Genomic DNA, 14,616 nt, shown 5'->3' with positions numbered 1-14,616 from the left:
ATTGCATTGCTGTCAATATCTTTCTTGAAATCCTCCAAGATTTTCTTTATGTATCTGGGTGCTCCTATGTTGGGTGCATATAATTTTACAATGTTTATGTGTTCTTGATGGAGTCTTCCCTTGAATATTATGAGGTGGCCTCCTGGGTCTCTTTTTATGGCCCTTTATTTGAGGTCTATTTTGTCTGATTTGATTATTGCTACCCTGGCTTTTTTTTTTCATGTCTATTTGCTTGGAATATTTGTTTCCAGCCCTTAACTTTCAGTCTGTGTAAGTCTTTTGTTTTGAGGTGGGTTTCCTGTAGGCAGCATATGTGTGGGTCATGATGTCTTATCCATTCAGCTAGTATATGTCTTTTGATTGAAGCATTTAATTCATTTACATTTAAGATTATTATTGATACTTATTTATTGCCATTTTACTTGTTTTGAACCCGTGTTCCTCTCTCTCTCTCACTCTTATTCTTCCTTCTCTTAAAGCAGTCCCTTTAGCATCTCTTACACTGCTGGTTTGGTGGAGGTGTATTCTTTGAACCTTCTTTTGTCTGGGGAAACTTTTTTTTCCCTTCCATTTTAATTGAGAGGCTTGCTGGATAGAGTAGTCTTGGTTACAGGCTTTCCCCCCCACCCCCAACTACTTGGAATATTCCTTGCCATTCTCTTCTGGCTTGCAGTGTTTTCATTGAGAAATCAGCTGCTAGCCCTATCAGAGCTCCCTTGTATGTTACTTCCTTTTTCTCCTTTGCTGTCTTTAAGATTATCTCTCTTTCTTGGAATTTTGCCATTTTAATTATGATGTGTCTTGAAGTGGGCCTCTTTGGGTTCCTTTTGATTGGGACTCTGTGTTTCCAGGGTTTGTGTGACTTTTTCTCTCTCCAAATTAGGGAAGTTTTCCATCATTACTTTTTCAAACAGACTTTCTACCCCTTGCTGTTCTTATTCTACTATCCCTAATATACATATATTATTATATTTCACGTTGTCCTGCAGTTCTCTTAACACCTCTTCTTTCTTTATGAGTCAATTTCCTTTCTTGCTTTTTCTGGGAGATTTTTTTCTACCTTGTCTTCCAGCTCTCTGCTCCAATCCTCTGCTTCATCTAGCCTGATTTTGATTCCTTTTACAATTTTCTGTGTTTTCAACTCAGAAAATTGTATTCTGAAATAACTGTTTCTTTAACCAAGATTTTGATTATAATGTGACATCATAATGAGGAATATCTGGGTCTGATTGTCACTGGAAAGCCCTAAGGAACTGGGATTGACTTGCAGATATTGAAAGCACATGATTAAAAGTCTGGTACCATGGTTGGTTGTCTGGGTCATGGCAGTTTTTCCAGGGAAGAACCAAAGGTTGCTGTCCTGAAAGATGGCTAAAAAAGGAACCTGCAGGCACAATGAAAACCTCAAGAATTTGAGTGAAACAACTGGTACAGGTGAAGCCAGATAGCACAGGTGTGTCTCAGCTTCTTTGTTCTCAGGGCTAGACTGAAGAGTAAATCTAAAGGTTTTGAGTTCTCCATTTCTTCATTCTTAGTATACTGAACGTACGCACTTGTTCTTGATTCTGAGTTCCATCCCCTCCTTCTTCTTGGTTTTGAGTAACGAAAGTGGCTGGTGGATTCCACTCTTGAGTGTGCTCCTTCCTGCAAGACATCACAGGCCCCATTTACAGATAGTCTTCTGTAAGCTGGATCACAAAAGTATCCAGAGGCAACATGTGGGGAAGTTAGCCCCAGTTATGGGATGTCCTTTGTAGGATGGCTCATGCAGGTCTCTTGAGGAATTGCTTGGGGAAAGGTTAGCCCCATGTTGGGGACCGCCCTGACTGGTATCAGAGGCTGAAACCCCCGCCAAGCTAAGGCTAAGGGAACGCCCTTGGAACCGTAAGCCAGCAAGGAGACAAAAGCTTATCTTCCTGGCAGGAATGCTGCTTCTGCTGCTTTATTCATGACTGAACCCCCAAAAGCTTGGTCGGTTAGCCAAAGACGGGTAAGATTCCCCACGGGAGGGAACGACCTAAGCCAGGCACGATCACTTTGGGAGGCCCCCCCAAAAGAAGGACTTGGGGGGCTGCAGCAAAAGGGGGTGATGGACCCTCGCTCCTCGGCTCTGACATAGCCTGAGTTCTCATCGTCTGGGAGAAAATCTCCTTATCTCTTGGTTACTTAGTTCCCTTGCTCCATCTAAGCCTAAAACAATGACAGGGTGGTACAGCTCGGTACTGAGAAGTGTGGATTTCCCAGGGTGATCAGGCCTAAGAAAGAATATGTAAATTACTGTGAAACCTTCTTTGTTTAGAATGCTCTCAGTTGAATGAGAAGAGTCTTAGGAGGAAGTTATTTTGTTCCTCAGTCTTACAGCTCTTTGACCCCAACTCAATAGACCGGCAGAGTTCTTTGTTTTCTATGGTTCCTTACTTCCCCTAATGAGTACTGTACTTTGCCTGAATTATTATGCAAAATGAACCTAATAAAAGCAGGTATGGACGGTAAATCAGCGCGCTACCCACTGGGGGGGTGGCCATTTCGTCCCTACTTCCCCACAGAAACTAGTTTGTCTCTGTGCATGTGTTGTTTTTTCTCACGTGTTTATCGTCGAGCCATCCACAGTGTTCCGTGGTCACTGCTGGCCGGTGACGCACACGCAACAGCCCCAGCTACTGGGATATTCTCTGTGGGCTGGCACATGTGAGTTTCCAGAGGCATTATTTTAGTTAAGTTTAGAACCAAGAACCTGGATGTACTGTGGGTTGGTTCACCTGTTTTTTTCAGTGGCGTTGTTTGGAGATAGTTTAGTCCCAATTACCATGATGTCGACTCTGGGCTGGCTCACCCCGGTTTCCAGAGGCATTGTAGGTGTGAGGGTTATCCCACTCTTCTGGGGATTACTACATAAGCCACCAGGTGTAAGACACCTGGATCACTCTGAAATCTGCCCACTGACCTGGTAAGTCAGGCCATTTTAAGTGTTGTTCTATCACCTTGTTCTTGGGATCTTGAGTTAGATCCTCTTATTTTGTGGGTTCCAGGTTCCTGTCAATTGTCCTCAGGGTTTTTTAATCCATCCCCTTATTTTTGGGATTCAGAGTTCCATCCCCTTATTCTTGGGGTCCTGAGTTCCATCACTTTGTTCTCATTTTTCTGAGTTACCCTCTTCTTGTTTTGGGGTTTTTTAGTTCCAACCCTTTATTTTTGAGTTTCTGAGTTCTATCCCTGTGTTCTTGGAGTAGAGAGTTATATCCCCTTTCTAGGGATTTCTACTTCCCTGTCTTTTGGTGTTTCGAGATCCATCCTCTTGTTCCTGGATTTTGGAGTCCCTTCCCTTGTTCTCAGTGCTCCGAATACCCAAAACAGTTCTGGTGTCTTCCACTCTTGAGTATGCTCTTGGTAGTCAGTTTAGTCAATTTAGTCAATGGCAGGCACCATTTACACATAGTTTTCAGTAAGCTGGCTCATGCATGTGTCTAGAGGCACTTTTTGTGGGAAGGTTATCTCCAGCTACTGCAATATCCTCTGTGGACTGGTAAACCCTGTTTTCATGGGAATTGTTTGGGAAAATGTTAGCCCCACCTACCGGGGCATCATGTGTGGGCTGGTCAACTGGTTTTCTAGAGGCACTGTTTGGGGGTATGTAAACCCAAGTTATGGGATATTCTCTACGGGTTGACTCATGTGGGTTTCCAGATACATTGTTTGTGGAAAGGTTAGACCCAGCAACTGGGATGTTGTCTCTGGGATGGCTCACTTTAGTTTCCAAAGGCATCATATGGTGGAACATTAGCCTCCTCTTCCGGGGATTCCTACAGAGGCCAGCAGGTGGAAGTCAGACCCTTGGAGAACTTTCTGTGCATTCTACCCACAGACCGGGTGGGGAAGCCACTTGGAAGTGTGTTCAATTCCCTTATTCTTGGGATTCTGAATTCCATCCCCTGTTCTCAGGGTTCTGAGTTCCATCCCCTTGTTCTTGGACTTCTGTATTCCATCCTAATTTGGTGGGGGGGGGCATTGAAGTTCCATCCACTTGTTCTTGGAATTCCTAGTTCCAGCCCCTTGTTCTCAGGCTTCGGAGTTCCTTTCCTTCATTCTTGGAGTTTTAAGATCCACCCCCCTTTTCTGGGGATGTCAAGTCCCATTCCCCTGTTCTTGGCATTCTGATTTCCATCCACTTGTTCTTGGGATTCCAAGTTCTTTCCCCTTGTTCTTGGGGTTTCAAATTACATGCCCTTGTTCTTGGGATTCCCTGTTCCATCCCCTTGTTCTCAGTGTTCTGAGTTTCATCCCTTGTTCTCAGGGTTCCTTCTACCAAAAGTGTGGCTGGCAGTGGCCTCTCTTGATAGTGCTCCTGGTAGAAAACAAGAGCCCCACTTACACATAGCCCTCTTTTGGCTGGATCATGCAGGTATCCAGTCTATGTGTAGAGGTTAGTCCCAGCTACTGGGACGTCATCTCTGGGCTGGGTCACCTGAGTTTCCAGAGGCATTTTGTGGTGGAAATTTAACTTACTCTTGTAGGGATTACTATAGAAGTCAGCAGGTGGAAGTCAGACCCCTGGAGGGTTTGCTCTGAATTCTGCCCACTAACCATGGCAAAGCGGTCCATTTGGAAGTGGTGTTCCATAGCCTTTTTCTTGGAATTCTGAGTTCCATAGCCTTGGAACTCAGGTAGTGAGTTCCATCCACTTGTTTTGGGATTAAGAGTTTTATTCCCTTGTTGGAATTCTGACTTCCATCCACTTGTTCTCCATGTTCAGAGTTCCATCCCCTCATTCTTAGAATACAAAATTTATGTCCTTGTTCTTGATTCTGGTTTCCTTCCCCTCCTTCTCCTTGTTTTGAGTAATGAAAGTGTGGCTGGTGGCTTCCCCTCTTGAACATGTTCCCTGGAGACACTGTGGGCCCAAGTTACAGGAAGCCCTCTGTGGGATGGTTCACTCGGGGCACCTGAGGCTTTTTTGGGGGGAATGTTTAGCACTAGCTATCTGGATGCCCTGTGTGGGCTTGGTCACTCAGGTTTCAGAGGCATCATATGAGGAAAGTTTAGCTGAGCTACTGGGAAGTCCTCTGTGGACTGGTAACCCAGGTCACCAGAGGCATTTTGGGGGAATTTTTTTTATTTTTTTAAAGATTTTATTTATTTATTTTTTAAAGAGGGAAGGGGGGAGAGAGAGAGAGAGAGAGAGAGAGAGAGAGAGAGAGAGAGAGATAGCAATGTGCGGTTGCTGGGGGTTATGGCCTGCAACCCAGGAATGTACCCTGGCTGGGAATCAAACCTGGGACACTTTGGCTCCCAGCCCACGCTCAATCCACTGAGCTATGCCAGCCAGGGACTGAAAATTTTTCCATCTACAGGGATGTTCTGTGGGTTGGCTCACCCCAATTTGCACAGGAGTTTTTTGGGGAAATGTTAGTCCCTCTTAAGGGATGTTCTCTGTGGGCTGGCTCATGTGGATTACCTAAATCATTATTTGGGGGAAGGTTAGCCCCAGCTACTGGTATATCTTCTGTGTGATGGCTCATTCAGGTTTCTACAGGCATTATTTGAGGAAAGTTTAGCCCCAGGTACTGGGATGTCTTCTGTGGATTGGCTCATCTGGATTTCCAGCCACATTGTTTTAGGAAAGCTTAGACCCAGCTACCAAGATCTTGTCTCTGTGTTGGCTCACCCAGGCATCCAGAGGTGTTAAATGGTAGAAGGCTAGCCTACTTTTCTGGGGAATCCTACAGAAACTGGCACATGGAATAAAGACCCCTAGAGTGCTTGCTCTTAATTCAGCCCAATGAGCCCAGCCAGGAGGGCCATTTGGAAGCAATGTCCCCTACCCTTGTTCTTGGGAATCCTTGTTCTTGGAAATCCTCTGATGTCCTCAGGTTCCTCTGGGGGAAGGTCCAATCTGATTGCTCCAGCATGTGGCCCAAATCTCACTAAACATCTACTGCTCAGTGACTGACAAAAATGCACTGTGATTTTCACGGTAATTTACTCTAAGTCCTTCTTCTCTGCTGTACCTGTCCCTTGGAAAGTGCCCCCAGTGGATTCTAGCTCACAATGTATCTTTCTAGGTGAGGTCATCTCTATGAGTAACACTCAAGTTTTTTGTCTATTCTTGGTGCTCCATCTGTATGGTTGTCTTCCCTTCTGACCATATACCACATGGACATCAGACTCCATATCCCATGTGGAGACAGACTCACTGCTCAGTGACCTACAGCTGCATCTCTCAGTCCCTGAAGAAATCACCATCTCCTCCTGCATCTGGATTTCTTGAGCATCCCTCATAGACTTGCCCATGCTGGTCAAGGCATCAGGGGTGATAATTCAGACATCACTGATTATTACTCAGATTCTCTTTCAAAGGAGACATTATCTAGGGCTGGTCATGGAGGAGTGGTGGTGATGTTCCTCATTTGAGCTCCATGTCCTCCAGATCCAGCAGCCCAGTGGGCACCAAGTTCTCACTTTGTTCTGGGGACAGGCAAGAGCATCTGTTTTTGTGTTCACTGTCTGGGGAATGTCACAGGTGGCTCCTACAAAGGAAACACTGGGACAGTTCCCATTGTTTTGGGACCACAGATAAGTGCTGTATTAACACACATGTTTCAGTTATGTGTGACAACACATGTTTTAAGGCACTGCATATCTCTTCCCATATCAGTCTTGTTATCATAATACAGTATCAACTGGAATCTGCATCAAGCAAGCATTCTTGCTAAGAAAATGTTCACAGTAATCTTACGAATTGAATAAATCTTTATCATTTTTTTCAATGATCATTATAAGCTTTTCTACAAGAAGGCAAGGTGCAGTTGGTTTTTGTGAAGAATCAAGATGGAGAACATTAGTTTGCAAGATCAATCACTGGGAAGCTAATTCCTGTGCCTTGTCGTCAGCTTTGGCTGCTGAAGCTGTCTCAGTGAGCTCTGATGCAATGCAGTTCTTCTCTATCCATCCTCAGTGATCTTTCCTGAGTCTTCATGAGGTTCTAGAATTTTCAATGGGCCTCACAGGTCGAGGGAACAGGGACTGTGTTACATAACACCTTTGGAAATTAATGTGACATTAATTAACATGATCCTCCTGTTTGTCCACTGAATGCTATTGAAATTTACATTTATATGGAATTGATGCTCATAGTACAGACTGTGAGACACCCCAAAGTTCATGAGTTGTGGTTTCAGTCAGGAGATGCAGGAGAGCTGTTGCTGTCAGTCAGCCTGGTTGAAGGCTGAGGACCAGGGTGCCCAGGGCAGGAGGAGACCTCTGTCCCAGCTCTAGAATCCAGCACACAGGCAGGAAAGGGTTACTTTTCCCTCTTCAGTTTGTTTTAGTCAGTACCTTGGTGGAGTGAAGGATGCCCATCCTCATTGGGGAAAACAGTCTTCCTTTCTGAGCCACCATTTCAAAGGTAAGTTTACCTGTAAACACATTTGGAAAAACACATAAATAACTATCATCTAAATGTTTGGGCACCTTGTGATCTAGTCAAACTAACAGAAAACCAACAGTCACAACAGAGCTATTTAGGGGAAGATTCCCAAGTCAGAAATAATATACTTCTGCCCAATGCATGTAAATAGAGGTGAACCAACTACATTAGACCCATTGTGGTGAATGTTTTCCTAGGTACCTACAAGCTTAATGTCAGTTGAAGAGGAAGCTCCCTGCAAGAGATGAAGCAAAACCTTAATTAATCTCTATGTGCCCTGTGTCTGCAGAACCTGCAGTCCCTGGGTGTCCCTGGTTTTACAGCCCCTCCTGCAAGGAGGTTTTTTTTCTGAGCTCATGCTAATTTCCCCTCTCTCTGCCTTTCTCACAGTAATACAGCTTGGAGTCCTCTGCTCTCAGGCTGTTCCTTATAAGATAGGCGATGCTTTGGGAATCATCTCCTGAGATGGTGAATCTGCCTTTCACAGACTCAGTAGATTCTGTTGTGTGACTGTTAGCTTTGTTTCTAATAACCCCTACCCACTATAGTCCCTTTCCTGGAGCCTGGAAGATCCAGTTGATATAGTAGTCACTGAAAATGAATCCAGAACCTTTGCAAGAGAGTCTCAGAGACCCCCCAGGCTGCCTCAGGCCCCCACCAGACTCCACCAACTGCACCTCACATTGGATGCCTGCAGACAAGAGAAAATTGTTATCACTGGACACACACACAGACAGACACACTCACAGAACTCCCCAGTTTCTGTGTATTGCTACTATATAAAAGCATTAGAGCAAGAGGCCAGCTCAGCACCAACTTCTTGGTGCTTTTTCTGGGTTAACTGCAACAGTGAATGCAAACTGCAGAGACTCGGGGGCTTGAGCTGCTCTCCCTGAGGTGCAGTGACAGAAGCTAGTCTTGGTTTATCTGTAAGTGGTGATGCCCATTTGCATGCATTCCTCCCCTTAGTGTCAAATAAGCCAAGTGCTTTGGTGATTGTCCCCACTTGACTAGAGGGAAAAGCACACTCATTGTGATTAGAGAGTTTTATGAGAGTCTGTGTGCTGTAGAGTTATTGTTGTTGCTAATTTCTACCATTGGTCAGTTTAACACAATCTAATTCACAGTGATACTCCACATGCACAGTGTGTCATGCTATTCAGCTCAGAACAAATCCTTTGTATAACCTTGTCCATGTGTTGACACACAGAGTGAGGTTCACCCCCATCATCAGTCTCCCTGGCTGAGGACAGTAGGCACTGTAAGGGTTGCTGTCTTGTTTATCCAAGACAGAATCCCTGCCCCTTGTGCATTTATGCATCAAAAACCCATCATTGTGGAAAAAGAGAGTGGGAAGAAGGGGCAAACACATGTAAAGCTTTTTTTATCTTCCCCGGACACTCTCTGAGCTCAGCCTCTTTACCCTCCTCCACCAATTGCTTACCAACTGCCAGTTCAAGTGACTTATGTGCACACAGCACACTAATAATTACTCAGGTAGGTGTTACTATAATCTAAATGCTATTCTGTCATTATTACATAAGATCTCTGGGAAGTTTGAAAAATGGCATGCTTAGATAAAATAATAAAACCTACATAAACCTACAGTCCCACGTGGTCAATGTTACACCCAGGTGGCATTCATGCTCACACCTTCAAGTTCACAGCAGCCCCATCCCTGTGAAATGCTGACTGGGAGAAACATTCATTTATGGATTTTACCTCCAGTAAAACGTGGGCCTTCCTTCATTCTGATATCATCAATGCTGAAAGTGTTCATGCATTATACCCGCTTGTAATGCTGCCTTCCCACTACCTCTGTGAAACAGCCTCCCATGACTTTCAACCAGGAAATGTTTCCTATGAAAGAAAACACTAGAGAAAAACTGCCATAAAACCTCTTTGGAAGGAAACCAATGCTGTGATTTTTACAACAAATGTGGCAGCCAAATTTCAGGGAGTTGACCCTTGTGTTACACTGCACCACTAATCCATTTTGGGTGCTGTAATAAATTAAAATGGATGGGGTCTTTGGCCAATTACGTACATTTATTTATCATGGATGTGACAGCAGGAATTCCAAGAATAGAAGCCAGCAAATCTGACCACTTCTAAGAATTCACTCCTAGGAGAGTTGTTTGCTGTGATCTCAGAGGGTTTTTGGGGCAAAGGAACTTTCTTAGTCCTTTGTTATGAAGGCCCTAATACCATTCATGAGAGCTGTACCCTAAGATTGAAGCTCATCCCAAGGCCCCGTTTCCTAACACAGCCACATGGGACTCAGGTTCTATTGTGTTGATATTTGAGTAACATGAACACAAGCCCAAAGCAAGAAGGAATGTATGAAATCATGATTCCACCCAGTTTGAAGGCTACCCCAGTAGAGATCCCAAAACTAAGTACCCCCATAAACCTGTGGAAGCTTCTCATCTTTGGAAGCTGAAAGGGGACCCAAGTCCTTCAGGAAAAAAAATGAAGGCCTTGCAGGATGGACAGCTTCCACCCTAGACCTTAAATTAAGACATCCATATAATTTATCATTTTCCCATTATTGCTTGCATATAAACATTATTCTCATTTTCTAGGGACTAAAATTGTTTCCTACCCATGATGGAAGGTAGTTCCATTTTTCACACTCATGTTTCCTAGGTGTTCAGTGGAATAAGTAGTCAAGGTGTAATATTTCATGTTTGATGCTGACATGTTATGATTCACCCCTCTCTCTCCTTCTGTGCACACCATGGAGGAAATCTGTAGAGAAAGTGGGAATTCACAGTAGTCTGACACAGGTGGGAGATTGAACCCACACAAGATCCTCCCATGAGCAGGACTGTCCTCAACCTTGTCATGGAGAAACAATAAGAACCAGAACAAAAGTACTTACCAGGCATGATCCTGCCATTTCTGAGTTTCTGAAGTCAGTCCCATCCCAAATGGGCTCCACAATGAAGTGACATTTTGAATGTTCCTCTGTGTGTGTGAACTAATAAGCCTGGACATCTGTACCATGGTGTAGTGGGTACCCTCTTTCTCTGCGTGATGTAAACTGCTATTTGTGTCATAAATGTGGAATCAAGTCAATGACCCTCACCATCAGGGGCCTTTGTCCTCTGGGAATTGGGTTCATATGTATCTGGGGTCTGCTGTTAACCATGCCTATGCCTTGCTGCTGGCCAGCTTGGACTCTGACCTGTGTGGGACTGGTCTTCACTGATGGGTCCAGCATAGTCTCTGGTTGGAGTCAGCTGATATGGATCAGAACAACTGATGATTTATTAGGGCAGGGGGAGCAAATATATGAGGCTCTCTGTCTTGGTGCATGTGAGAATGTTTTCCTCCTATTATCACATGCCTCTGTAACTCAGATATTTAAGAGGTCCACACTGAATCATGAAGGAAGGGAGGCTCCCAGAAGGAAACTGTTGTGTGGTGAGTTAACCCCACACCTCCAGGAAACCAGAGCTTAATATACAGCAGGTGATCCTGGGGTAACCCTGTATTCAAAGTGCCCACAGTGCCCCCCTACAGTCCAGCCCTCTTTTCTCCTGGAGGAAGGTTTGTGTCTGGGCTCACACTGACTTCCCCTCACAGTGTGTCTTGCTCAGAAATACAGGGCCTTGTAATGGACTCTCAGGCTGTTCATTTGCAGGTAGAGGTCACTCTTTGTGTTGTCTCTGGAGATGGTGATTTAGCACTACACAGAGTTGGCATATTAGGTTGTACCACCATTAATATTAATGACTTAGACCCATTGTCGCCACTTCCCTGGAGCTTTGCTGGTCCAAGTCATACTGTAGCTACTGAAGGTGAATTGGTAGGCCATGAAGGAGTCTCAGACACCTTCCAGGATGCACTGAACCTTCCCTGACTCCACCACCTGCACCTCACATTGGACATCTGCATACCCAAAGCTTTTAAGTCAGAAAAGTCACCGGTCCACTGTTTCTCAGTCATATCCACAGTCATACTCAGTGTTTCCATTTCTTCATAAAAAAACCTGTTAAATAGCAACAAGGAAAATCCAGCTGAGCTCAAACTCTATCATGAGTGGTTTATGTTCTGTCCTAAGATTGCCCCAGTAGGGACTGGGAACACCTGAGAATCCAGGCTAGGATCCTGTTTCAGAGCTTCAGGGTCAGGGCTGGGCTGCTTTTCATGAGCAGAGGGGCCCTATTTTCATGTGCTCTACTATATAGTGAGATCTTGGACTGGGCAGTGACATGAAGGACATGATCCCAGAGTGTGGCCTGCATAAGGAGTCATGTCTGTTTTGAATTCCTCCTCATATCTGAGCCTGTCCATCCCCACTGGCTGAAGTGCTACAGGAAACTCCATGACCTATGAGAGTGCATTTTCTTAAACAGAGGGATTTAACATGAGAGATGCATTTGAACATCACCATTAATGAACACACCCAGTGAAATCAGCTGTCATAACCAGAGGGGGAATTAAAAGCTCAGGAGGTTCATGTTCAAGTGACAGGAAGTTTCATCTGACCATGGTTCCTTTACAAAGCAGAGTATGAATGAAGAACAGAGTATGCCCCTAGAACATGTGAACCTAGTGTGGGAGGAGGTGGAGTATCGGTGTGGGACATTTGGAGACAGAAGCAAGGACTCTACAGAGAAGCTGTCAGTTTTCCTGGGTCATTTTCCTTCAGTGAATGTTGGTGCTCAATGTTCAGCAGCCTCTGTGCCTCATTTAATTTTATTCTGTAGACCCTGTGATAAATTCAGGTTCAAACATTGGGGGAATAGAAGAAACTCAGTTATGATTAGGCCTGCTTAGATTAGGATATAGGTTGACATTGGGCAGTAAATACTAAATTACAGAAATTTGATTATGGGACATTTTGTACCAATTATTAATATGAAACAACGGATATAAGTAGATTTATTGACATGAAAGCAATATTTTTATGTATCCATTGATTATTCAAGGTGGATTAATCATTCAAATAGCATCCCTTTTTCAAGCTGGTGGATTCAACTTTATGTAAACTGATCAGCTTTATGTTCAGCATCAGAGTCTGTGTCTGTTTGGACATGTGACAAGGCTCTAATCCTGGAGCAGGAGATGTCCTATGTAGTGACCTTCTTGTTCATGAACCATTAATTTCAGAAGAATCATCATCTCATCTTTCTCACAGTCCCTCTTCATGTCTGCATGGGACCCTTGGTAGTGCTGCCTCCATAGCCATACATGATGGGAGTCCACTGAATTTGAACCCAATGCACTGAGTGTATCAATGTGCAAATGGTAAAATTAACTCCATCCACGAAGGGAATAAATTAATGTGGAGGGTGAATTAACTTCATCTGAGGTGACACACATTCAGCATTGTCATTTCATTATGTTGTTATTTTCCTCATTGTTTAATTAGTTTAATCATTTCAGTGTGTGTGTCTCCCTTTTTCCTGAAAACACACATAACACCTGGGGCCACTGAGATAAGAAAGTACTAACTTGAAAATGTACCCTTGTCCCAGGTCCAAGGTAAGCTCCACACACCTGTGCAGTGTATCTCAGACAGACAGGTGTCATGACTAAATGCCTCAGTTGGGCTCACAGTTTTTAATGTCTATTAGGGGAAATTCAATACAAACCTCCAGTTTATTAGAGACCCTCATGGAGTATCTGAACTGGTTATTTTTGATGGGTCACACATCAATGTTAAACCTGCAGGCTTGTAACCAGGACATACTGTCATGATAGAACTTTCCATCAGTATCCATCCCTCCATCTGATGTAAAGTCAGCACAAACATCAGAAGGCACTGCAGTTCTTAGGGCTTGTACATCAGGACAAGACCAGAAAAGAAACAGAAGTCAGTGTGTGGATTTGGATTTTTTGTAAGCAAAGTGAGCCCTCATGTCTCCCCTAATCTCAATCATGTGGACAGTTGAGGAAATCTGGAAACACTTGTCCATCCTGGAGACTAGAATAATGTGAGGTTGGAAGTCATTACAAAAACATGAGGCATGAAACCTAAGAAGATGCTGTGATAAATCATTACTCCAAAATAATCAGGCTTAACCTAGATTATATCCCATCTGAACCTTGAAATGTTGCATCTACAGGGGAATCTAAAGCCAGTATCATAATATGTCCACGTCTAGCCTATGATTTCTTGTAACAATATGAAAAACTTAAAACTGTCTACCTCACTTAGATATTTGGTTTCTCAAGGCAGCTGCCTGTTGCATTAGATAATTCCAAATGAATCTTGTCAAATTACCTTTTCAAAATATATACTCGGGGTAGACACACTGGTATCATCTTCAATTAACAATAGTGTGACAACTTCCCAAAACAGTGGAGGTTGATTCCTTCTCCTCTATTACCAGATGCAGCAAATCCTGAAGCAGGAAAGAAGGTGAGACTGGATCAGGGTGCATCATCAAGGGCCCTTTGAAAAAGTTCCTGCAGCTCATCATTCATGTGACATGAATATGTTGTACTAATACTGCATGCATTTCCATGATGCCTGCAAGTAATTCCTTGACAAAATGTGTGGTCCATTTAGCCTATAGAAGCTGTTTGGATTTGCATTTTCCCAACTGCACATGCAGTCATGGAGGTGCTTACCATACAGCATCATCACAAACTAGCACTATGCTATGTGGCCAGGACTCCCAAAACCCCATGGTCTCCACCACCTACAATCCCTGCAGAGAATTAAAAAGATTTTTACATAAAAACAATGTAAATTTCAGAAACTTTGAACTGCCACATTGAAAGTCCCTAACATCTCAGGCGGACAATCCTCTTCAACTCAGGACACATGAGTCATTCTCTGTGACATAGGAATGGAAGGAATTATGCTATCACTGACTTTCACTCACAACTGGTTTCTGCCCTGCTGCATCCAAATGGGAAAAATAGTGAACATAGATAATGTTTATATCCCCTTGTGTCACCCTAATATTAAATGTGCCTTTCTAGTATGCCATTCTAACATGGTCTGTGTTCTTCCACCAGTGAATTATATCTATTGCAGTGAATGTGATAGAAAACTTGTTCTTGAATCTCATTGAAAAGAATCTTATCAGGTGTTTCAGCAGCAAATGCAGCAGAGAAACTCCATGGATTTCTTCTTTGGATTTAGTTTCTTATCCATGGAATCACACACAATTTCAATCAATTGGAAGGATAGATTAATAGGGCTCCTTAAAATGATGATCCTTATAGAT

Source organism: Phyllostomus hastatus, unplaced genomic scaffold (genome assembly GCF_019186645.2).
Source record: "Phyllostomus hastatus isolate PE091 unplaced genomic scaffold, TTU_PhHast_1.1 phas_contig_287, whole genome shotgun sequence".
NCBI classification, from domain to species: domain Eukaryota; kingdom Metazoa; phylum Chordata; class Mammalia; order Chiroptera; family Phyllostomidae; genus Phyllostomus; species Phyllostomus hastatus.
This window is presented reverse-complemented; position numbering follows the sequence as displayed.